This window comes from Clarias gariepinus, chromosome 12 (assembly GCF_024256425.1).
Source record: "Clarias gariepinus isolate MV-2021 ecotype Netherlands chromosome 12, CGAR_prim_01v2, whole genome shotgun sequence".
In the NCBI taxonomy this organism is placed as follows: Eukaryota; Metazoa; Chordata; class Actinopteri; order Siluriformes; family Clariidae; genus Clarias; species Clarias gariepinus.
In genome coordinates, this window is record NC_071111.1 from 15081828 (window position 1) to 15102110 (window position 20283).

Genomic DNA, 20283 nt, shown 5'->3' on the forward strand with positions numbered 1-20283 from the left:
ACTTGTCTTTTCATCTAATAGCTGTGTGGCAAGCAATATAGCTAGCTGAAGCTCAGGTGTGTGAATTTTGGTGGAGGCTGTTGCCACATTGAATCCACTGTCTGGTTGAAGCAACACAAAGAAATCAGGTCTTGGTATCCATGTATCATTTCAAGTCGAGTTATAACCCTTGGTGTGAATGCGTGTGTGGGTGTAAGTAGCTTTCATTACGTTGAGCCTAGGCATACCGTATGTTATGAACACAGGTTCTGGACAGTGAATATAGTTCACATTACACAATATCAAAGATTTTTAAGAGGTTTATGTGGAAAGAAATAATCTGAATGCTGAAAACAGGGCTGTTAGGCATTACAATTTTGCAGGGATTTATTAATTCGATGTAACTTCCCCTTTAGCCATTACTTTCTTATGTTTAAAATGTGCTGCTTCATGGAGATGCCAGGGATTGAACCCAGGACCTCATACATGCAAAGCATGCGCTCTACCACTGAGCTACATCCCACAAGTGTGAAGATCACCCGACGTTCCCGATCGTCTCCGGAAAACACGCCACCCTTTCTCAGAGGTGCTAACAGGCACTGAAGGACAATAGTGGCGTCTTGGAAAGAAGCATCTGTATAATGCAGGTACTCGTTCTTGTTTAAACACAAGTCATTTAAAGATTCACCTCTAGAGGGAGCTCAACCATCAAGGGCCCTCGAAAATGGCATGTGACCAATAGTAGAGATGCGATGGCATCACCAGGATTCGCCGATTCAACTTCCCTGTGCTACAGTCTAATGTGGCTGTTGGGGGATGTAGCTCAGTGGTAGAGCGCATGCTTTGCATGTATGAGGCCCCGGGTTCAATCCCCGGCATCTCCAAATGCTTCTTTATGAGCGTTTCATGGCACATCAAACTCTGTATAGTTCTCGCTATAGTGCATTTGAAGATGTCTACTGTACATCCGTACACTGGCATCTCCAGACGGACTCTTGACTTCTCTGGAAAAAGGTTCAAACAAAAGAACTAACCTACAGATGCTTTTCCACATCCAAATGCTCATTGGAAAAATCCCTAACAGCAGGCCTCCTTAAACAAAAGACATCCCTCCTTTGCTATTTTCATCCACGGTTGATCGGGTGGTTTAGGCCAACGATGACGTCATCGCTAGGAATTGCCAATTCGACTTCCCTGTTCTACAAAGTAATGCTGCTCAATCGCTGTGGGGATGTAGCTCAGTGGGAGAATGCATGATTTGCAAGAGGCTTCTTTATAGGCTCCTTACTGCACTCCGTACTCCTTACTTGCACTCCGTATGGTTCTCTATGTGATAGGTCAAGTTTGCATTTAACAAATACACCGTGCATTCTCTCCGTAAGGATGATGAAAACCGTGCATTGCGGTTGTATGTGCTCTCGTCTATTATAACAGAAATCGAAGACTCCCCTATATACTTCACCAAGGCTTTAAATATTCAAGGGGAAATCACAGAGCAAGTAAGGGCTGTACGATGAATACTCAAGTCCTTTTCGCAAGCCTGAGCCTACTGATTGCCCCAACTTGTCTTTTCATCTAATAGCTGTGTGGCAAGCAATATAGCTAGCTGAAGCTCAGGTGTGTGAATTTTGGTGGAGGCTGTTGCCACATTGAATCCACTGTCTGGTTGAAGCAACACAAAGAAATCAGGTCTTGGTATCCATGTATCATTTCAAGTCGAGTTATAACCCTTGGTGTGAATGCGTGTGTGGGTGTAAGTAGCTTTCATTACGTTGAGCCTAGGCATACCGTATGTTATGAACACAGGTTCTGGACAGTGAATATAGTTCACATTACACAATATCAAAGATTTTTAAGAGGTTTATGTGGAAAGAAATAATCTGAATGCTGAAAACAGGGCTGTTAGGCATTACAATTTTGCAGGGATTTATTAATTCGATGTAACTTCCCCTTTAGCCATTACTTTCTTATGTTTAAAATGTGCTGCTTCATGGAGATGCCGGGGATTGAACCCGGGACCTCATACATGCAAAGCATGGGCTCTCCCACTGAGCTACATCCCCACAAGGGTGAAGATCACACGACGTTCCCGATCGTCTCCGGAAAACACGCCACCCTTTCTCAGAGGTGCTAACAGGCACTGAAGGACAATAGTGGCGTCTTGGAAAGAAGCATCTGTATAATGCAGGTACTCGTTCTTGTTTAAACACAAGTCATTTAAAGATTCACCTCTAGAGGGAGCTCAACCATCAAGGGCCCTCGAAAATGGCATGTGACCAATAGTAGAGATACGATGGCATCACCAGGATTCGCCGATTCAACTTCCCTGTGCTACAGTCTAATGTGGCTGTTGGGGGATGTAGCTCAGTGGTAGAGCGCATGCTTTGCATGTATGAGGCCCCGGGTTCAATCCCCGGCATCTCCAAACGCTTCTTTATGAGCGTTTCATGGCACATCAAACTCTGTATAGTTCTCTCTATAGTGCATTTGAAGATGTCTACTGTACATCCGTACACTGGCATCTCCAGACGGACTCTTGACTTCTCTGGAAAAAGGTTCAAACAAAAGAACTAACCTACAGATGCTTTTCCACATCCAAATGCTCATTGGAAAAATCCCAAACAGCAGACCTCCTTAAACAAAAGAAATCCCTCCTTTGCTATTTTCATCCACGGTTGATCGGGTGGTTTAGGCCAACGATGACGTCATCGCTAGGAATTGCCAATTCGACTTCCCTGTTCTACAAAGTAATGCTGCTCAATCGCTGTGGGGATGTAGCTCAGTGGGAGAATGCATGATTTGCATGTACAAGGCCCCGGAGTCAATCTCCGGCATCTCCAAAAGGCTTCTTTATAGGCTCCTTACTGCACGTTGCACTCCGTATAGTTCTCTATGTGATAGGTCAAGTTTGCAGTTAACAAATACACCGTGCATTCTCTCCGTAAGGATGATGAAAACCGTGCATTACGGTTGTATGTGCTCTCGTCTATTATCACAGAAATCGAAGACTCCCCTATATACTTCACCAAGGCTTTAAATATTCAAGGGGAAATCACAGAGCAAGTAAGGGCTGTACGATGAATACTCAAGTCCTTTTCGCAAGCCTGAGCCTACTGATTGCCCCAACTTGTCTTTTCATCTAATAGCTGTGTGGCAAGCAATATAGCTAGCTGAAGCTCAGGTGTGTGAATTTTGGTGAAGGCTGTTGCCACATTGAATCCACTGTCTGGTTGAAGCAACACAAAGAAATCAGGTCTTGGTATCCATGTATCATTTCAAGTCGAGTTATAACCCTTGGTGTGAATGCGTGTGTGGGTGTAAGTAGCTTTCATTACGTTGAGCCTAGGCATACCGTATGTTATGATTACAGGTTCTGGACAGTGAATATAGTTCACATTACACAATATCAAAGATTTTTAAGAGGTTTATGTGGAAAGAAATAATCTGAATGCTGAAAACGGGGCTGTTAGGCATTACAATTTTGCAGGGATTCATTAATTCGATGTAACTTCCCCTTTAGCTATTACTTTCTTATGTTTAAAATGTGCTGCTTCATGGAGATGCCGGGGATTGAACCCGTGACCTCATACATGCGAAGCATGCGCTCTACCACTGAGCTACATCCCCACAAGGGTGAAGATCACCCGACGTTCCCGATCGTCTCCGGAAAACACGCCACCCTTTCTCAGAGGTGCTAACAGGCACTGAAGGACAATAGTGGCGTCTTGGAAAGAAGCATCTGTATAATGCAGGTACTCGTTCTTGTTTAAACACAAGTCATTTAAAGATTCACCTCTAGAGGGAGCTCAACCATCAAGGGCCCTCGAAAATGGCATGTGACCAATAGTAGAGATACGATGGCATCACCAGGATTCGCCGATTCAACTTCCCTGTGCTACAGTCTAATGTGGCCGTTGGGGGATGTAGCTCAGTGGTAGAGCATGCTTTGCATGTATGAGGCCCCGGGTTCAATCCCCGGCATCTCCAAATGCTTCTTTATGAGCGTTTCATGGCACATCAAACTCTGTATAGTTCTCGCTATAGTGCATTTGAAGATGTCTACTGTACATCCGTACACTGGCATCTCCAGACGGACTCTTGACTTCTCTGGAAAAAGGTTCAAACAAAAGAACTAACCTACAGATGCTTTTCCACATCCAAATGCTCATTGGAAAAATCCCTAACAGCAGACCTCCTTAAACAAAAGACATCCCTCCTTTGCTATTTTCATCCACGGTTGATCGGGTGGTTTAGGCCAACGATGACGTCATCGCTAGGAATTGCCAATTCGACTTCCCTGTTCTACAAAGTAATGCTGCTCAATCGCTGTGGGGATGTAGCTCAGTGGGAGAATGCATGATTTGCATGTACAAGGCCCCGGAGTCAATCTCCGGCATCTCCAAAAGGCTTCTTTATAGGCTCCTTACTGCACGTTGCACTCCGTATAGTTCTCTATGTGATAGGTCAAGTTTGCAGTTAACAAATACACCGTGCATTCTCTCCGTAAGGATGATGAAAACCGTGCATTACGGTTGTATGTGCTCTCGTCTATTATCACAGAAATCGAAGACTCCCCTATATACTTCACCAAGGCTTTAAATATTCAAGGGGAAATCACAGAGCAAGTAAGGGCTGTACGATGAATACTCAAGTCCTTTTCGCAAGCCTGAGCCTACTGATTGCCCCAACTTGTCTTTTCATCTAATAGCTGTGTGGCAAGCAATATAGCTAGCTGAAGCTCAGGTGTGTGAATTTTGGTGGAGGCTGTTGCCACATTGAATCCACTGTCTGGTTGAAGCAACACAAAGAAATCAGGTCTTGGTATCCATGTATCATTTCAAGTCGAGTTATAACCCTTGGTGTGAATGCGTGTGTGGGTGTAAGTAGCTTTCATTACGTTGAGCCTAGGCATACCGTATGTTATGATTACAGGTTCTGGACAGTGAATATAGTTCACATTACACAATATCAAAGATTTTTAAGAGGTTTATGTGGAAAGAAATAATCTGAATGCTGAAAACGGGGCTGTTAGGCATTACAATTTTGCAGGGATTCATTAATTCGATGTAACTTCCCCTTTAGCCATTACTTTCTTATGTTTAAAATGTGCTGCTTCATGGAGATGCCGGGGATTGAACCCGTGACCTCATACATGCGAAGCATGCGCTCTACCACTGAGCTACATCCCCACAAGGGTGAAGATCACCCGACGTTCCCGATCGTCTCCGGAAAACACGCCACCCTTTCTCAGAGGTGCTAACAGGCACTGAAGGACAATAGTGGCGTCTTGGAAAGAAGCATCTGTATAATGCAGGTACTCGTTCTTGTTTAAACACAAGTCATTTAAAGATTCACCTCTAGAGGGAGCTCAACCATCAAGGGCCCTCGAAAATGGCATGTGACCAATAGTAGAGATACGATGGCATCACCAGGATTCGCCGATTCAACTTCCCTGTGCTACAGTCTAATGCGGCTGTTGGGGGGTGTAGCTCAGTGGTAGAGCGCATGCTTTGCATGTATGAGGCCCCGGGTTCAATCCCCGCCATCTCCAAATGCTTCTTTATGAGCGTTTCATGGCACATCAAACTCTGTATAGTTCTCGCTATAGTGCATTTGAAGATGTCTACTGTACATCCGTACACTGGCATCTCCAGACGGACTCTTGACTTCTCTGGAAAAAGGTTCAAACAAAAGAACTAACCTACAGATGCTTTTCCACATCCAAATGCTCATTGGAAAAATCCCTAACAGCAGACCTCCTTAAACAAAAGACATCCCTCCTTTGCTATTTTCATCCACGGTTGATCGGGTGGTTTAGGCCAACGATGACGTCATCGCTAGGAATTGCCAATTCGACTTCCCTGTTCTACAAAGTAATGCTGCTCAATCGCTGTGGGGATGTAGCTCAGTGGGAGAATGCATGATTTGGAAGAGGCTTCTTTATAGGCTCCTTACTGCACTCCGTACTCCTTACTTGCACTCCGTATAGTTCTCTATGTGATAGGTCAAGTTTGCATTTAACAAATACACCGTGCATTCTCTCCGTAAGGATGATGAAAACCGTGCATTGCGGTTGTATGTGCTCTCGTCTATTATAACAGAAATCGAAGACTCCCCTATATACTTCACCAAGGCTTTAAATATTCAAGGGGAAATCACAGAGCAAGTAAGGGCTGTACGATGAATACTCAAGTCCTTTTCGCAAGCCTGAGCCTACTGATTGCCCCAACTTGTCTTTTCATCTAATAGCTGTGTGGCAAGCAATATAGCTAGCTGAAGCTCAGGTGTGTGAATTTTGGTGGAGGCTGTTGCCACATTGAATCCACTGTCTGGTTGAAGCAACACAAAGAAATCAGGTCTTGGTATCCATGTATCATTTCAAGTCGAGTTATAACCCTTGGTGTGAATGCGTGTGTGGGTGTAAGTAGCTTTCATTACGTTGAGCCTAGGCATACCGTATGTTATGATTACAGGTTCTGGACAGTGAATATAGTTCACATTACACAATATCAAAGATTTTTAAGAGGTTTATGTGGAAAGAAATAATCTGAATGCTGAAAACGGGGCTGTTAGGCATTACAATTTTGCAGGGATTCATTAATTCGATGTAACTTCCCCTTTAGCTATTACTTTCTTATGTTTAAAATGTGCTGCTTCATGGAGATGCCGGGGATTGAACCCGTGACCTCATACATGCGAAGCATGCGCTCTACCACTGAGCTACATCCCACAAGTGTGAAGATCACCCGACGTTCCCGATCGTCTCCGGAAAACACGCCACCCTTTCTCAGAGGTGCTAACAGGCACTGAAGGACAATAGTGGCGTCTTGGAAAGAAGCATCTGTATAATGCAGGTACTCATTCTTGTTTAAACACAAGTCATTTAAAGATTCACCTCTAGAGGGAGCTCAACCATCAAGGGCCCTCGAAAATGGCATGTGACCAATAGTAGAGATACGATGGCATCACCAGGATTCGCCGATTCAACTTCCCTGTGCTACAGTCTAATGTGGCCGTTGGGGGATGTAGCTCAGTGGTAGAGCATGCTTTGCATGTATGAGGCCCCGGGTTCAATCCCCGGCATCTCCAAATGCTTCTTTATGAGCGTTTCATGGCACATCAAACTCTGTATAGTTCTCGCTATAGTGCATTTGAAGATGTCTACTGTACATCCGTACACTGGCATCTCCAGACGGACTCTTGACTTCTCTGGAAAAAGGTTCAAACAAAAGAACTAACCTACAGATGCTTTTCCACATCCAAATGCTCATTGGAAAAATCCCTAACAGCAGACCTCCTTTGCTATTTTCATCCACGGTTGATCGGGTGGTTTAGGCCAACGATGACGTCATCGCTAGGAATTGCCAATTCGACTTCCCTGTTCTACAAAGTAATGCTGCTCAATCGCTGTGGGGATGTAGCTCAGTGGGAGAATGCATGATTTGCATGTACAAGGCCCCGGAGTCAATCTCCGGCATCTCCAAAAGGCTTCTTTATAGGCTCCTTACTGCACGTTGCACTCCGTATAGTTCTCTATGTGATAGGTCAAGTTTGCAGTTAACAAATACACCGTGCATTCTCTCCGTAAGGATGATGAAAACCGTGCATTACGGTTGTATGTGCTCTCGTCTATTATCACAGAAATCGAAGACTCCCCTATATACTTCACCAAGGCTTTAAATATTCAAGGGGAAATCACAGAGCAAGTAAGGGCTGTACGATGAATACTCAAGTCCTTTTCGCAAGCCTGAGCCTACTGATTGCCCCAACTTGTCTTTTCATCTAATAGCTGTGTGGCAAGCAATATAGCTAGCTGAAGCTCAGGTGTGTGAATTTTGGTGGAGGCTGTTGCCACATTGAATCCACTGTCTGGTTGAAGCAACACAAAGAAATCAGGTCTTGGTATCCATGTATCATTTCAAGTCGAGTTATAACCCTTGGTGTGAATGCGTGTGTGGGTGTAAGTAGCTTTCATTACGTTGAGCCTAGGCATACCGTATGTTATGATTACAGGTTCTGGAAAGTGAATATAGTTCACATTACACAATATCAAAGATTTTTAAGAGGTTTATGTGGAAAGAAATACTCTGAATGCTGAAAACGGGGCTGTTAGGCATTACAATTTTGCAGGGATTCATTAATTCGATGTAACTTCCCCTTTAGCCATTACTTTCTTATGTTTAAAATGTGCTGCTTCATGGAGATGCCGGGGATTGAACCCGTGACCTCATACATGCGAAGCATGCGCTCTACCACTGAGCTACATCCCCACAAGGGTGAAGATCACCCGACGTTCCCGATCGTCTCCGGAAAACACGCCACCCTTTCTCAGAGGTGCTAACAGGCACTGAAGGACAATAGTGGCGTCTTGGAAAGAAGCATCTGTATAATGCAGGTACTCGTTCTTGTTTAAACACAAGTCATTTAAAGATTCACCTCTAGAGGGAGCTCAACCATCAAGGGCCCTCGAAAATGGCATGTGACCAATAGTAGAGATACGATGGCATCACCAGGATTCGCCGATTCAACTTCCCTGTGCTACAGTCTAATGTGGCTGTTGGGGGATGTAGCTCAGTGGTAGAGCGCATGCTTTGCATGTATGAGGCCCCGGGTTCAATCCCCGCCATCTCCAAATGCTTCTTTATGAGCGTTTCATGGCACATCAAACTCTGTATAGTTCTCGCTATAGTGCATTTGAAGATGTCTACTGTACATCCGTACACTGGCATCTCCAGACGGACTCTTGACTTCTCTGGAAAAAGGTTCAAACAAAAGAACTAACCTACAGATGCTTTTCCACATCCAAATGCTCATTGGAAAAATCCCTAACAGCAGACCTCCTTTGCTATTTTCATCCACGGTTGATCGGGTGGTTTAGGCCAACGATGACGTCATCGCTAGGAATTGCCAATTCGACTTCCCTGTTCTACAAAGTAATGCTGCTCAATCGCTGTGGGGATGTAGCTCAGTGGGAGAATGCATGATTTGCAAGAGGCTTCTTTATAGGCTCCTTACTTGCACTCCGTATAGTTCTCTATGTGATAGGTCAAGTTTGCATTTAACAAATACACCGTGCATTCTCTCCGTAAGGATGATGAAAACCGTGCATTGCGGTTGTATGTGCTCTCGTCTATTATAACAGAAATCGAAGACTCCCCTATATACTTCACGAAGGCTTTAAATATTCAAGGGGAAATCACAGAGCAAGTAAGGGCTGTACGATGAATACTCAAGTCCTTTTCGCAAGCCTGAGCCTACTGATTGCCCCAACTTGTCTTTTCATCTAATAGCTGTGTGGCAAGCAATATAGCTAGCTGAAGCTCAGGTGTGTGAATTTTGGTGGAGGCTGTTGCCACATTGAATCCACTGTCTGGTTGGAGCAACACAAAGAAATCAGGTCTTGGTATCCATGTATCATTTCAAGTCGAGTTATAACCCTTGGTGTGAATGCGTGTGTGGGTGTAAGTAGCTTTCATTACGTTGAGCCTAGGCATACCGTATGTTATGATTACAGGTTCTGGAAAGTGAATATAGTTCACATTACACAATATCAAAGATTTTTAAGAGGTTTATGTGGAAAGAAATAATCTGAATGCTGAAAACGGGGCTGTTAGGCATTACAATTTTGCAGGGATTCATTAATTCGATGTAACTTCCCCTTTAGCCATTACTTTCTTATGTTTAAAATGTGCTGCTTCATGGAGATGCCGGGGATTGAACCCGTGACCTCATACATGCGAAGCATGCGCTCTACCACTGAGCTACATCCCCACAAGGGTGAAGATCACCCGACGTTCCCGATCGTCTCCGGAAAACACGCCACCCTTTCTCAGAGGTGCTAACAGGCACTGAAGGACAATAGTGGCGTCTTGGAAAGAAGCATCTGTATAATGCAGGTACTCGTTCTTGTTTAAACACAAGTCATTTAAAGATTCACCTCTAGAGGGAGCTCAACCATCAAGGGCCCTCGAAAATGGCATGTGACCAATAGTAGAGATACGATGGCATCACCAGGATTCGCCGATTCAACTTCCCTGTGCTACAGTCTAATGTGGCTGTTGGGGGATGTAGCTCAGTGGTAGAGCGCATGCTTTGCATGTATGAGGCCCCGGGTTCAATCCCCGCCATCTCCAAATGCTTCTTTATGAGCGTTTCATGGCACATCAATATCTGTATAGTTCTCGCTATAGTGCATTTGAAGATGTCTACTGTACATCCGTACACTGGCATCTCCAGACGGACTCTTGACTTCTCTGGAAAAAGGTTCAAACAAAAGAACTAACCTACAGATGCTTTTCCACATCCAAATGCTCATTGGAAAAATCCCTAACAGCAGACCTCCTTTGCTATTTTCATCCACGGTTGATCGGGTGGTTTAGGCCAACGATGACGTCATCGCTAGGAATTGCCAATTCGACTTCCCTGTTCTACAAAGTAATGCTGCTCAATCGCTGTGGGGATGTAGCTCAGTGGGAGAATGCATGATTTGCAAGAGGCTTCTTTATAGGCTCCTTACTTGCACTCCGTATAGTTCTCTATGTGATAGGTCAAGTTTGCATTTAACAAATACACCGTGCATTCTCTCCGTAAGGATGATGAAAACCGTGCATTGCGGTTGTATGTGCTCTCGTCTATTATAACAGAAATCGAAGACTCCCCTATATACTTCACCAAGGCTTTAAATATTCAAGGGGAAATCACAGAGCAAGTAAGGGCTGTACGATGAATACTCAAGTCCTTTTCGCAAGCCTGAGCCTACTGATTGCCCCAACTTGTCTTTTCATCTAATAGCTGTGTGGCAAGCAATATAGCTAGCTGAAGCTCAGGTGTGTGAATTTTGGTGGAGGCTGTTGCCACATTGAATCCACTGTCTGGTTGAAGCAACACAAAGAAATCAGGTCTTGGTATCCATGTATCATTTCAAGTCGAGTTATAACCCTTGGTGTGAATGCGTGTGTGGGTGTAAGTAGCTTTCATTACGTTGAGCCTAGGCATACCGTATGTTATGAACACAGGTTCTGGACAGTGAATATAGTTCACATTACACAATATCAAAGATTTTTAAGAGGTTTATGTGGAAAGAAATAATCTGAATGCTGAAAACGGGGCTGTTAGGCATTACAATTTTGCAGGGATTTATTAATTCGATGTAACTTCCCCTTTAGCCATTACTTTCTTATGTTTAAAATGTGCTGCTTCATGGAGATGCCAGGGATTGAACCCAGGACCTCATACATGCGAAGCATGCGCTCTACCACTGAGCTACATCCCACAAGTGTGAAGATCACCCGACGTTCCCGATCGTCTCCGGAAAACACGCCACCCTTTCTCAGAGGTGCTAACAGGCACTGAAGGACAATAGTGGCGTCTTGGAAAGAAGCATCTGTATAATGCAGGTACTCGTTCTTGTTTAAACACAAGTCATTTAAAGATTCACCTCTAGAGGGAGCTCAACCATCAAGGGCCCTCGAAAATGGCATGTGACCAATAGTAGAGATACGATGGCATCACCAGGATTCGCCGATTCAACTTCCCTGTGCTACAGTCTAATGTGGCTGTTGGGGGATGTAGCTCAGTGGTAGAGCGCATGCTTTGCATGTATGAGGCCCCGGGTTCAATCCCCGGCATCTCCAAATGCTTCTTTATGAGCGTTTCATGGCACATCAAACTCTGTATAGTTCTCGCTATAGTGCATTTGAAGATGTCTACTGTACATCCGTACACTGGCATCTCCAGACGGACTCTTGACTTCTCTGGAAAAAGGTTCAAACAAAAGAACTAACCTACAGATGCTTTTCCACATCCAAATGCTCATTGGAAAAATCCCTAACAGCAGGCCTCCTTAAACAAAAGACATCCCTCCTTTGCTATTTTCATCCACGGTTGATCGGGTGGTTTAGGCCAACGATGACGTCATCGCTAGGAATTGCCAATTCGACTTCCCTGTTCTACAAAGTAATGCTGCTCAATCGCTGTGGGGATGTAGCTCAGTGGGAGAATGCATGATTTGCAAGAGGCTTCTTTATAGGCTCCTTACTGCACTCCGTACTCCTTACTTGCACTCCGTATGGTTCTCTATGTGATAGGTCAAGTTTGCATTTAACAAATACACCGTGCATTCTCTCCGTAAGGATGATGAAAACCGTGCATTGCGGTTGTATGTGCTCTCGTCTATTATAACAGAAATCGAAGACTCCCCTATATACTTCACCAAGGCTTTAAATATTCAAGGGGAAATCACAGAGCAAGTAAGGGCTGTACGATGAATACTCAAGTCCTTTTCGCAAGCCTGAGCCTACTGATTGCCCCAACTTGTCTTTTCATCTAATAGCTGTGTGGCAAGCAATATAGCTAGCTGAAGCTCAGGTGTGTGAATTTTGGTGGAGGCTGTTGCCACATTGAATCCACTGTCTGGTTGAAGCAACACAAAGAAATCAGGTCTTGGTATCCATGTATCATTTCAAGTCGAGTTATAACCCTTGGTGTGAATGCGTGTGTGGGTGTAAGTAGCTTTCATTACGTTGAGCCTAGGCATACCGTATGTTATGAACACAGGTTCTGGACAGTGAATATAGTTCACATTACACAATATCAAAGATTTTTAAGAGGTTTATGTGGAAAGAAATAATCTGAATGCTGAAAACAGGGCTGTTAGGCATTACAATTTTGCAGGGATTTATTAATTCGATGTAACTTCCCCTTTAGCCATTACTTTCTTATGTTTAAAATGTGCTGCTTCATGGAGATGCCGGGGATTGAACCCGGGACCTCATACATGCAAAGCATGGGCTCTCCCACTGAGCTACATCCCCAAAAGGGTGAAGATCACACGACGTTCCCGATCGTCTCCGGAAAACACGCCACCCTTTCTCAGAGGTGCTAACAGGCACTGAAGGACAATAGTGGCGTCTTGGAAAGAAGCATCTGTATAATGCAGGTACTCGTTCTTGTTTAAACACAAGTCATTTAAAGATTCACCTCTAGAGGGAGCTCAACCATCAAGGGCCCTCGAAAATGGCATGTGACCAATAGTAGAGATACGATGGCATCACCAGGATTCGCCGATTCAACTTCCCTGTGCTACAGTCTAATGTGGCTGTTGGGGGATGTAGCTCAGTGGTAGAGCGCATGCTTTGCATGTATGAGGCCCCGGGTTCAATCCCCGGCATCTCCAAACGCTTCTTTATGAGCGTTTCATGGCACATCAAACTCTGTATAGTTCTCTCTATAGTGCATTTGAAGATGTCTACTGTACATCCGTACACTGGCATCTCCAGACGGACTCTTGACTTCTCTGGAAAAAGGTTCAAACAAAAGAACTAACCTACAGATGCTTTTCCACATCCAAATGCTCATTGGAAAAATCCCAAACAGCAGACCTCCTTAAACAAAAGAAATCCCTCCTTTGCTATTTTCATCCACGGTTGATCGGGTGGTTTAGGCCAACGATGACGTCATCGCTAGGAATTGCCAATTCGACTTCCCTGTTCTACAAAGTAATGCTGCTCAATCGCTGTGGGGATGTAGCTCAGTGGGAGAATGCATGATTTGCATGTACAAGGCCCCGGAGTCAATCTCCGGCATCTCCAAAAGGCTTCTTTATAGGCTCCTTACTGCACGTTGCACTCCGTATAGTTCTCTATGTGATAGGTCAAGTTTGCAGTTAACAAATACACCGTGCATTCTCTCCGTAAGGATGATGAAAACCGTGCATTACGGTTGTATGTGCTCTCGTCTATTATCACAGAAATCGAAGACTCCCCTATATACTTCACCAAGGCTTTAAATATTCAAGGGGAAATCACAGAGCAAGTAAGGGCTGTACGATGAATACTTAAGTCCTTTTCGCAAGCCTGAGCCTACTGATTGCCCCAACTTGTCTTTTCATCTAATAGCTGTGTGGCAAGCAATATAGCTAGCTGAAGCTCAGGTGTGTGAATTTTGGTGGAGGCTGTTGCCACATTGAATCCACTGTCTGGTTGAAGCAACACAAAGAAATCAGGTCTTGGTATCCATGTATCATTTCAAGTCGAGTTATAACCCTTGGTGTGAATGCGTGTGTGGGTGTAAGTAGCTTTCATTACGTTGAGCCTAGGCATACCGTATGTTATGATTACAGGTTCTGGACAGTGAATATAGTTCACATTACACAATATCAAAGATTTTTAAGAGGTTTATGTGGAAAGAAATAATCTGAATGCTGAAAACGGGGCTGTTAGGCATTACAATTTTGCAGGGATTCATTAATTCGATGTAACTTCCCCTTTAGCCATTACTTTCTTATGTTTAAAATGGGCTGCTTCATGGAGATGCCGGGGATTGAACCCGTGACCTCATACATGCGAAGCATGCGCTCTACCACTGAGCTACATCCCCACAAGGGTGAAGATCACCCGACGTTCCCGATCGTCTCCGGAAAACACGCCACCCTTTCTCAGAGGTGCTAACAGGCACTGAAGGACAATAGTGGCGTCTTGGAAAGAAGCATCTGTATAATGCAGGTACTCGTTCTTGTTTAAACACAAGTCATTTAAAGATTCACCTCTAGAGGGAGCTCAACCATCAAGGGCCCTCGAAAACGGCATGTGACCAATAGTAGAGATACGATGGCATCACCAGGATTCGCCGATTCAACTTCCCTGTGCTACAGTCTAATGTGGCTGTTGGGGGATGTAGCTCAGTGGTAGAGCGCATGCTTTGCATGTATGAGGCCCCGGGTTCAATCCCCGGCATCTCCAAATGCTTCTTTATGAGCGTGTCATGGCACATCAAACTCTGTATAGTTCTCGCTATAGTGCATTTGAAGATGTCTACTGTACATCCGTACACTGGCATCTCCAGACGGACTCTTGACTTCTCTGGAAAAAGGTTCAAACAAAAGAACTAACCTACAGATGCTTTTCCACATCCAAATGCTCATTGGAAAAATCCCTAACAGCAGACCTCCTTAAACAAAAGACATCCCTCCTTTGCTATTTTCATCCACGGTTGATCGGGTGGTTTAGGCCAACGATGACGTCATCGCTAGGAATTGCCAATTCGACTTCCCTGTTCTACAAAGTAATGCTGCTCAATCGCTGTGGGGATGTAGCTCAGTGGGAGAATGCATGATTTGCATGTACAAGGCCCCGGAGTCAATCTCCGGCATCTCCAAAAGGCTTCTTTATAGGCTCCTTACTGCACGTTGCACTCCGTATAGTTCTCTATGTGATAGGTCAAGTTTGCAGTTAACAAATTCACCGTGCATTCTCTCCCTAAGGATGATGAAAACCGTGCATTACGGTTGTATGTGCTCTCGTCTATTATCACAGAATTCGAAGACTCCCCTATATACTTCACCAAGGCTTTAAATATTCAAGGGGAAATCACAGAGCAAGTAAGGGCTGTACGATGAATACTCAAGTCCTTTTCGCAAGCCTGAGCCTACTGATTGCCCCAACTTGTCTTTTCATCTAATAGCTGTGTGGCAAGCAATATAGCTAGCTGAAGCTCAGGTGTGTGAATTTTGGTGGAGGCTGTTGCCACATTGAATCCACTGTCTGGTTGAAGCAACACAAAGAAATCAGGTCTTGGTATCCATGTATCATTTCAAGTCGAGTTATAACCCTTGGTGTGAATGCGTGTGTGGGTGTAAGTAGCTTTCATTACGTTGAGCCTAGGCATACCGTATGTTATGATTACAGGTTCTGGACAGTGAATATAGTTCACATTACACAATATCAAAGATTTTTAAGAGGTTTATGTGGAAAGAAATAATCTGAATGCTGAAAACGGGGCTGTTAGGCATTACAATTTTGCAGGGATTCATTAATTCGATGTAACTTCCCCTTTAGCCATTACTTTCTTATGTTTAAAATGTGCTGCTTCATGGAGATGCCGGGGAATGAACCCGTGACCTCATACATGCGAAGCATGCGCTCTACCACTGAGCTACATCCCCACAAGGGTGAAGATCACCCGACGTTCCCGATCGTCTCCGGAAAACACGCCACCCTTTCTCAGAGGTGCTAACAGGCACTGAAGGACAATAGTGGCGTCTTGGAAAGAAGCATCTGTATAATGCAGGTACTCGTTCTTGTTTAAACACAAGTCATTTAAAGATTCACCTCTAGAGGGAGCTCAACCATCAAGGGCCCTCGAAAATGGCATGTGACCAATAGTAGAGATACGATGGCATCACCAGGATTCGCCGATTCAACTTCCCTGTGCTACAGTCTAATGTGGCCGTTGGGGGATGTAGCTCAGTGGTAGAGCGCATGCTTTGCATGTATGAGGCCCCGGGTTCAATCCCCGGTATCTCCAAATGCTTCTTTATGAGCGTTTCATGGCACATCAAACTCTGTATAGTTCTCGCTATAGTGCATTTGAAGATGTCTACTGTACATCCGTACACTGGCATCTCCAGACGGACTCTTGACTTCTCTGGAAAAAGGTTCAAACAAAAGAACTAACCTACAGATGCTTTTCCACATCCAAATGCTCATTGGAAAAATCCCTAACAGCAGACCTCCTTAAACAAAAGACATCCCTCCTTTGCTATTTTCATCCACGGTTGATCGGGTGGTTTAGGCCAACGATGACGTCATCGCTAGGAATTGCCAATTCGACTTCCCTGTTCTACAAAGTAATGCTGCTCAATCGCTGTGGGGATGTAGCTCAGTGGGAGAATGCATGATTTGCAAGAGGCTTCTTTATAGGCTCCTTACTGCACTCCGTATAGTTCTCTATGTGATAGGTCAAGTTTGCAGTTAACAAATACACCGTGCATTCTCTCCGTAAGGATGATGAAAACCGTGCATTACGGTTGTATGTGCTCTCGTCTATTATCACAGAAATCGAAGACTCCCCTATATACTTCACCAAGGCTTTAAATATTCAAGGGGAAATCACAGAGCAAGTAAGGGCTGTACGATGAATACTCAAGTCCTTTTCGCAAGCCTGAGCCTACTGATTGCCCCAACTTGTCTTTTCATCTAATAGCTGTGTGGCAAGCAATATAGCTAGCTGAAGCTCAGGTGTGTGAATTTTGGTGGAGGCTGTTGCCACATTGAATCCACTGTCTGGTTGAAGCAACACAAAGAAATCAGGTCTTGGTATCCATGTATCATTTCAAGTCGAGTTATAACCCTTGGTGTGAATGCGTGTGTGGGTGTAAGTAGCTTTCATTACGTTGAGCCTAGGCATACCGTATGTTATGATTACAGGTTCTGGACAGTGAATATAGTTCACATTACACAATATCAAAGATTTTTAAGAGGTTTATGTGGAAAGAAATAATCTGAATGCTGAAAACGGGGCTGTTAGGCATTACAATTTTGCAGGGATTCATTAATTCGATGTAACTTCCCCTTTAGCCATTACTTTCTTATGTTTAAAATGTGCTGCTTCATGGAGATGCCGGGGATTGAACCCGTGACCTCATACATGCGAAGCATGCGCTCTACCACTGAGCTACATCCCCACAAGGGTGAAGATCACCCGACGTTCCCGATCGTCTCCGGAAAACACGCCACCCTTTCTCAGAGGTGCTAACAGGCACTGAAGGACAATAGTGGCGTCTTGGAAAGAAGCATCTGTATAATGCAGGTACTCGTTCTTGTTTAAACACAAGTCATTTAAAGATTCACCTCTAGAGGGAGCTCAACCATCAAGGGCCCTCGAAAATGGCATGTGACCAATAGTAGAGATACGATGGCATCACCAGGATTCGCCGATTCAACTTCCCTGTGCTACAGTCTAACGCGGCCGTTGGGGGATGTAGCTCAGTGGTAGCGCGCATGCTTTGCATGTATGAGGCCCTGGGTTCAATCCCCAGCATCTCCAAATGCTTCTTTATGAGTGTTTCATGGCACATCAAACTCTGTATAGTTCTCTCTATAGTGCATTTGAAGATGTCTACTGTACATCCGTACACTGGCATCTCCAGACGGACTCTTGACTTCTCTGGAAAAAGGTTAAAACAAAAGAACTAACCTACAGATGCTTTTCCACATCCAAATGCTCATTGGAAAAATCCCTAACAGCAGACCTCCTTAAACAAAAGACATCCCTCCTTTGCTATTTTCATCCACGGTTGATCGGGTGGTTTAGGCCAACGATGACGTCATCGCTAGGAATTGCCAATTCGACTTCCCTGTTCTACAAAGTAATGCTGCTCAATCGCTGTGGGGATGTAGCTCAGTGGGAGAATGCATGATTTGCAAGAGGCTTCTTTATAGGCTCCCTACTGCACTCCGTATAGTTCTCTATGTGATAGGTCAAGTTTGCAGTTAACAAATACACCGTGCATTCTCTCCGTAAGGATGATGAAAACCGTGCATTGCGGTTGTATGTGCTCTCGTCTATTATCACAGAAATCGAAGACTCCCCTATATACTTCACCAAGGCTTTAAATATTCAAGGGGAAATCACAGAGCAAGTAAGGGCTGTACGATGAATACTCAAGTCCTTTTCGCAAGCCTGAGCCTACTGATTGCCCCAACTTGTCTTTTCATCCAATAGCTGTGTGGCAAGCAATATAGCTAGCTGAAGCTCAGGTGTGTGAATTTTGGTGGAGGCTGTTGCCACATTGAATCCACTGTCTGGTTGAAGCAACACAAAGAAATCAGGTCTTGGTATCCATGTATCATTTCAAGTCGAGTTATAACCCTTGGTGTAAATGCGTGTGAGGGTGTAAGTAGCTTTCATTACGTTGAGCCTAGGCATACCGTATGTTATGATCACAGGTTCTGGACAGTGAATATAGTTCACATTACACAATATCAAAGATTTTTTAAGAGGTTTATGTGGAAAGTAATAATCTGAATGCTGAAAACGGGGCTGTTAGGCATTACAATTTTGCAGGGATTTATTAATTCGATGTAATTTCCCCATTAGCCATTACTTTCTTTTGTTTAAAATGTGCTGCTTCATGGAGATGCCGGGGATTGAACCCGGGACCTCATACATGCGAAGCATGCGCTCTACCACTGAGCTACATCCCCACAGGGTGAAGATCACCCGACGTTCCCGATAGTCTCCGGAAAACACGTCACCCTTTCTCAGAGGTGCTAACAGGCACTGAAGGACAATAGTGGCGTCTTGGAAAGAAGCATCTGTATAATGCAGGTACTCGTTCTTGTTTAAACACAAGTCATTTAAAGATTCACCTCTAGAGGGAGCTCAACCATCAAGGGCCCTCGAAAATGGCATGTAACCAATAGTAGAGATACGATGGCATCACCAGGATTCGCCGATTCAACTTCCCTGTGCTACAGTCTAATGTGGCCGTTGGGGGATGTAGCTCAGTGGTAGAGCGCATGCTTTGCATGTATGAGGCCCCGGGTTCAATCCCCGGCATCTCCAAATGCTTCTTTATGAGCGTTTCATGGCACATCAAACTCTGTATAGTTCTCGCTATAGTGCATTTGAAGATGTCTACTGTACATCCGTACACTGGCATCTCCAGACGGACTCTTGACTTCTCTGGAAAAAGGTTCAAACAAAAGAACTAACCTACAGATGCTTTTCCACATCCAAATGCTCATTGGAAAAATCCCTAACAGCAGACCTCCTTAAACAAAAGACATCCCTCCTTTGCTATTTTCATCCACGGTTGATCGGGTGGTTTAGGCCAACGATGACGTCATCGCTAGGAATTGCCAATTCGACTTCCCTGTTCTACAAAGTAATGCTGCTCAATCGCTGTGGGGATGTAGCTCAGTGGGAGAATGCATGATTTGCAAGAGGCTTCTTTATAGGCTCCTTACTGCACTCCGTATAGTTCTCTATGTGATAGGTCAAGTTTGCAGTTAACAAATACACCGTGCATTCTCTCCGTAAGGATGATGAAAACCGTGCATTACGGTTGTATGTGCTCTCGTCTATTATCACAGAAATCGAAGACTCCCCTATATACTTCACCAAGGCTTTAAATATTCAAGGGGAAATCACAGAGCAAGTAAGGGCTGTACGATGAATACTCAAGTCCTTTTCGCAAGCCTGAGCCTACTGATTGCCCCAACTTGTCTTTTCATCTAATAGCTGTGTGGCAAGCAATATAGCTAGCTGAAGCTCAGGTGTGTGAATTTTGGTGGAGGCTGTTGCCACATTGAATCCACTGTCTGGTTGAAGCAACACAAAGAAATCAGGTCTTGGTATCCATGTATCATTTCAAGTCGAGTTATAACCCTTGGTGTGAATGCGTGTGTGGGTGTAAGTAGCTTTCATTACGTTGAGCCTAGGCATACCGTATGTTATGATTACAGGTTCTGGACAGTGAATATAGTTCACATTACACAATATCAAAGATTTTTAAGAGGTTTA

At 44.3% G+C, this 20283-nt stretch overlaps 23 non-coding genes across 23 annotated transcripts; 13 read left to right on the forward strand and 10 right to left on the reverse strand.

Annotated features, from left to right (window-relative positions):
- Positions 1–791: 791 nt before the first annotated feature.
- Positions 792–863, forward strand: trnaa-ugc (transfer RNA alanine (anticodon UGC)). The gene has a single exon. It is a non-coding gene; the product is annotated as a tRNA-Ala (tRNA).
- Positions 864–1970: 1107 nt separating this feature from the next.
- On the reverse strand, positions 1971–2042 carry trnaa-ugc (transfer RNA alanine (anticodon UGC)). The gene has a single exon. It is a non-coding gene; the product is annotated as a tRNA-Ala (tRNA).
- A 290-nt stretch (positions 2043–2332) lies between these two features.
- trnaa-ugc (transfer RNA alanine (anticodon UGC)) lies at positions 2333–2404 on the forward strand. The gene has a single exon. It is a non-coding gene; the product is annotated as a tRNA-Ala (tRNA).
- Positions 2405–3534: 1130 nt separating this feature from the next.
- trnaa-cgc (transfer RNA alanine (anticodon CGC)) lies at positions 3535–3606 on the reverse strand. Its single transcript has one exon. It is a non-coding gene; the product is annotated as a tRNA-Ala (tRNA).
- A 290-nt stretch (positions 3607–3896) lies between these two features.
- Positions 3897–3966, forward strand: trnaa-ugc (transfer RNA alanine (anticodon UGC)). The gene has a single exon. It is a non-coding gene; the product is annotated as a tRNA-Ala (tRNA).
- A 1130-nt stretch (positions 3967–5096) lies between these two features.
- Positions 5097–5168, reverse strand: trnaa-cgc (transfer RNA alanine (anticodon CGC)). Its single transcript has one exon. It is a non-coding gene; the product is annotated as a tRNA-Ala (tRNA).
- A 290-nt stretch (positions 5169–5458) lies between these two features.
- Positions 5459–5530, forward strand: trnaa-ugc (transfer RNA alanine (anticodon UGC)). The gene has a single exon. It is a non-coding gene; the product is annotated as a tRNA-Ala (tRNA).
- Positions 5531–6998: 1468 nt separating this feature from the next.
- On the forward strand, positions 6999–7068 carry trnaa-ugc (transfer RNA alanine (anticodon UGC)). The gene has a single exon. It is a non-coding gene; the product is annotated as a tRNA-Ala (tRNA).
- Positions 7069–8177: 1109 nt separating this feature from the next.
- Positions 8178–8249, reverse strand: trnaa-cgc (transfer RNA alanine (anticodon CGC)). Its single transcript has one exon. It is a non-coding gene; the product is annotated as a tRNA-Ala (tRNA).
- A 290-nt stretch (positions 8250–8539) lies between these two features.
- On the forward strand, positions 8540–8611 carry trnaa-ugc (transfer RNA alanine (anticodon UGC)). Its single transcript has one exon. It is a non-coding gene; the product is annotated as a tRNA-Ala (tRNA).
- Positions 8612–9678: 1067 nt separating this feature from the next.
- On the reverse strand, positions 9679–9750 carry trnaa-cgc (transfer RNA alanine (anticodon CGC)). The gene has a single exon. It is a non-coding gene; the product is annotated as a tRNA-Ala (tRNA).
- Positions 9751–10040: 290 nt separating this feature from the next.
- Positions 10041–10112, forward strand: trnaa-ugc (transfer RNA alanine (anticodon UGC)). Its single transcript has one exon. It is a non-coding gene; the product is annotated as a tRNA-Ala (tRNA).
- A 1428-nt stretch (positions 10113–11540) lies between these two features.
- Positions 11541–11612, forward strand: trnaa-ugc (transfer RNA alanine (anticodon UGC)). The gene has a single exon. It is a non-coding gene; the product is annotated as a tRNA-Ala (tRNA).
- Positions 11613–12719: 1107 nt separating this feature from the next.
- trnaa-ugc (transfer RNA alanine (anticodon UGC)) lies at positions 12720–12791 on the reverse strand. Its single transcript has one exon. It is a non-coding gene; the product is annotated as a tRNA-Ala (tRNA).
- A 290-nt stretch (positions 12792–13081) lies between these two features.
- On the forward strand, positions 13082–13153 carry trnaa-ugc (transfer RNA alanine (anticodon UGC)). The gene has a single exon. It is a non-coding gene; the product is annotated as a tRNA-Ala (tRNA).
- A 1130-nt stretch (positions 13154–14283) lies between these two features.
- Positions 14284–14355, reverse strand: trnaa-cgc (transfer RNA alanine (anticodon CGC)). Its single transcript has one exon. It is a non-coding gene; the product is annotated as a tRNA-Ala (tRNA).
- A 290-nt stretch (positions 14356–14645) lies between these two features.
- On the forward strand, positions 14646–14717 carry trnaa-ugc (transfer RNA alanine (anticodon UGC)). The gene has a single exon. It is a non-coding gene; the product is annotated as a tRNA-Ala (tRNA).
- Positions 14718–15847: 1130 nt separating this feature from the next.
- On the reverse strand, positions 15848–15919 carry trnaa-cgc (transfer RNA alanine (anticodon CGC)). The gene has a single exon. It is a non-coding gene; the product is annotated as a tRNA-Ala (tRNA).
- Positions 15920–16209: 290 nt separating this feature from the next.
- trnaa-ugc (transfer RNA alanine (anticodon UGC)) lies at positions 16210–16281 on the forward strand. The gene has a single exon. It is a non-coding gene; the product is annotated as a tRNA-Ala (tRNA).
- A 1087-nt stretch (positions 16282–17368) lies between these two features.
- trnaa-cgc (transfer RNA alanine (anticodon CGC)) lies at positions 17369–17440 on the reverse strand. The gene has a single exon. It is a non-coding gene; the product is annotated as a tRNA-Ala (tRNA).
- A 290-nt stretch (positions 17441–17730) lies between these two features.
- On the forward strand, positions 17731–17802 carry trnaa-ugc (transfer RNA alanine (anticodon UGC)). Its single transcript has one exon. It is a non-coding gene; the product is annotated as a tRNA-Ala (tRNA).
- A 1088-nt stretch (positions 17803–18890) lies between these two features.
- Positions 18891–18962, reverse strand: trnaa-cgc (transfer RNA alanine (anticodon CGC)). The gene has a single exon. It is a non-coding gene; the product is annotated as a tRNA-Ala (tRNA).
- A 289-nt stretch (positions 18963–19251) lies between these two features.
- trnaa-ugc (transfer RNA alanine (anticodon UGC)) lies at positions 19252–19323 on the forward strand. Its single transcript has one exon. It is a non-coding gene; the product is annotated as a tRNA-Ala (tRNA).
- The last annotated feature ends 960 nt before the right edge of the window (positions 19324–20283 follow it).